The following is a 3,809-nucleotide window of genomic DNA, read 5'->3' as shown; positions in this document are numbered from 1 at the left end:
CAGCATAGAGGAACAGGGCAAGGGCGAGCAAGTCCCCTCTCTTCCTTCCTTCCTTCCTTTCCTTTTCTTTTTTTTTTTCCTTTTCTTTTCTTTCTTTTTTTGAGGGGGGATAATAACAGGCTAAATGAGTAATCTGGGATTAATGCTTTGGCAAGCATGCCATCGAGATGGGCAGTCCGCAGCGCGGATCCAGAGTTTGGGAAATGCAGAGCCGGTGGCATTCTGTTTAACGATTCAGCAGCTGCCTGAGATGAAGTTGAAATTCTAAGTAAAGTGGGGGGGGGGGCGGGGGGAGAAAGATGGGAATCAGAACCACTTCTCAGGCGATAGGGTTGAAGCAAGTGCAAAACGCTGCTGCCCTGCTCTCTCACAACGCGTGTGCGTGGCGAGAGCTCTTTTTGGGGTTGTTCATCCATTACGCGAGTTTTAGCGGCGGATCCACGGTGAAATCCACAATGGCACTTTAATAAGCGCCCTCATCTGCATCATTTAGAATAAAACTCTCGGGAGGGCTTAGGAACAATGGGAAAGTGTAGTTGCTGACTCCTTGGGATATCCGAGTGTGAAACTAACAGGTAAGGCCAACCGGCCGCAAAACAGCTCCTTTTGTGGAAAAGTGGCAAAGGTCACTATGGGGGGGGGGGAAGCGGGGGCTAAGTGCTCGCTAGCTGGATAATGCCGTTATGAGCTGTGAAAATACAAAGGGAAATATTTCCTGCAAGAGCTGAAAATTGAGACCGAAAACCATCGAGCAATTTTGGTGGACGACACAAAGAACCATTGGGTCATTTGTAAATTAGTTTATGGCAGGCGGACCCAGCCCCAGCACAATTTTTTTTTTTTTAAATTAACACTGGTGAAGAATTAAGCTGAGAATATTAAAAAAAAAAAAAAAGGCACTTCGCGGAAGAGTAAATCTATCCTAAAACCGAAGAAGAAATTTCTCTTGGGAGCTCCATAGAATTGTTGATGCCGGAACTGTCATGTTCAGCTGTAGGAAATCATTTATTATTCATTAATAAATTGATAATCACATCATTGCTTTGCCACAGAACTTTTAGTCCAAACAGTCCCTGATGTTTACAAGAGGGATCCCCGGATTTCCAGTTTTACCTCCACCTTTTCAGAAGAAGCCTTTTCTTTTCCTCTGCCAGCAAAAACCCTGCCTACCTGGGACCAGCCAGTTACAAACAGAATCCACCTACAAGGATAAAGGATAAATGACAAGTTCAAAGCCTTGCAAGAAAACCTGGCACGAGGCCGATGATGATATTGGCTGATGTCTTAAAAGCAGAAGATCAAACAGCAAATGGAAATTGGGCCTTAAAATGGAAATAATCTGAAAGGGGAAATGACTTGTAGCTGACTAAGAGCCAGGGAAACAGTCATGAACACATTTTCTGGCTCAATTCTGTGGGTCAGATTGGGAGGGAGGATTGACTCTTCGGCCACCAACATTTTCAAAGAGCAGAGCCTGATGCCCATCTACCTTTCCATTTCTCTTAATAAATAATGTGTGGCTTTCCCTGCAGATGTTCACTGCTCCACCCTACCCTCTTCTGCCTTGGGGTTCTTGGAGCTGCTCTGTCTCTTCCGTACGAATGTGAAGAGGTACGGTTCTTCCTGGTTGCATTTTTCCAGCTTTCTGCCATCTGCCCTTCTGCAAGAGCACCACGGAAAGTGTAAAGATTGCAAACACATTGACTGCTTGGCCACAGAAGACAGGCTCCCTCCCAGATGGAGAGCCCCGCTGCTTCCTCCAGCCGTTATCTTGTTAGGGGTGGCGAAGAATACCATCTGCTGCCCCTTCTGAGAGAAAGGCTTTGCCTCCGCCCATTGGGCTCCAGAAGACCTGTTTCTAAGCCTACCAATAGGTATCTGGCAACAGCCACTCTTTTGATCCCATCATTGTGCTTTTCCGAACGGTCACTGTGTAGAGAGGGAGATGTCCATCAACTGGATGGGAAATCTTTCAAGGGATCACTTCTGAGCCTTTCATTTCTGGTACTGCTTTCAGGTTGTCTCTTTCTTGGTAGCACTAGTGGCTATTTATGGGAGTCACCCAGCATCCAAACACCCGTGAAGGGATGGGTAATCCCAAGACGGCTCTGGCTTCCTCCCCATAGAACCGGAAGGGAGCAGGTATGTCCTCTCTCCTCTTTGAGCAGCTGGGGAGCCAGGTGCAACCAAGCCTGGCTCACCAGATGTGCCATTCAGGAGGAGTGGCCAAGGCATGCAGACATCCAAAGCTTATTCTCTCTGGTTGCACGGGAATGGAGAGCCCAGGGGACACGACAGGCAATGTCGGGGGGCAACAGAACCCAGCCACATGATGATGGCTGTCTTTGGGACACAGGGTCCAAGGAGGCACCCTCAGCAGCCTGCTCTTTTGGGCAAGCCTGGATCTCCAGCTTTCCTGGTGATTCTGTGAACTGCTCCTCATCATCATACCCACAAAGATCCCAACAATAAATTCCTTTCTGCTTTAATTAGCCAGAGACAGTTTTTGAGGTTGGTAACCTAGAGTCCTGACCTGAACATAACATTTTCCAAATTTAGGTGAACCAACATCATTAGCATACAAATGGAAATATAGCCTTTACTTCTTCCCAGCTACTTTCCCAAATAAACAAATGTTTCCAGAGTCATTGTCAGTCTGCTATAGTCGCTGTTATAAAATTTCAGAGGTAGAAAATTCCTATGTGGACATCTCACAAGACCCATAGCTCTTATATATAAATACTTATCAAGGTACCCACTGAAAACCAAGAACATTTGATATCATATCAACATGGATAAAGATAAGTGTGTGTGTGTGTGTGTGTGTGTGTGTGTTTGTGTAAAATCCCAACATACCAGCATAATCTGCTAGGTGTGGTTTACAATTATCTACTTGAACACTAATCTTTACCATCCTCATGAATTTCATAGTATTAGTTCAAAAATACCTATCAATAATAATAATAACTCTTTAATGGATGTTTACTCTCTGCTGGGCTGTGAGCCAAATATTCTATATGTATCATCTCTTTTAGAGAGATACACAACAATCCTATAAGGTAAATACTATTATTCTCTTTTATAAATGAAGTGACCAAAGCTCTGTGAGGTTAGGTGACTTCCCTATGGTTGACACAGCAAGCAAATGGCAGATAAGGGCTCTAGCTTTCTTGTCCTCAAAAGGCCATGGTTTAGCCACTATGCCATGCTTCCCCTCGCCATTCAACAAAAATTCACTGAGCAAAGCTTTTATAGCTATGAGTTGCTATTTGTAAGGGGTACAAATAAAAACAGGAAATGGATCCAGTTCTTTGGGTATTCATGATACTACAGGGAAAAGAGAAATGCTTGTTTATGAAAACACTGCAAGGTAGAATGTGACCAGGGCTACAAGAAAAACAAAAGGTGCAATAAGATTGGAGGTGGTATGTCCAGGAGAAGTCCATTCGGTCTGGGCTTTGAAGGCACCAGGTGGGAACGAGAGGACAAAAGTGAGCTTGTAGAACAAACAGACAAAGTTTCTATGGTAATGGCAGAGAAATATGTCAGTAAAGACACTTTCAAGGCAAATAACAAAAAAAACTTGAGTACAGTGGCTTAAAACATAAGGACATTTATGGTCCTTAATCAAGAAGCAAGTAGTTCTAGGGTTGGCACAGTGGCCATGGTATCATCAGACACTCAAGCTCTCTCCACTCTTATGCTCAGCATTGTTGGCTTCTGTTCTCTGTCAGGTTAATTCATGAACACAAGATAGCCAGTGGAACTATAGAAATCCCATCTAAATTCAGGAATCAAGAGGAAAGGAG

This window comes from Canis aureus, chromosome X, assembly GCF_053574225.1.
Source record: "Canis aureus isolate CA01 chromosome X, VMU_Caureus_v.1.0, whole genome shotgun sequence".
NCBI classification, from domain to species: domain Eukaryota; kingdom Metazoa; phylum Chordata; class Mammalia; order Carnivora; family Canidae; genus Canis; species Canis aureus.
Note: the sequence above shows the minus strand (reverse complement) of the source record.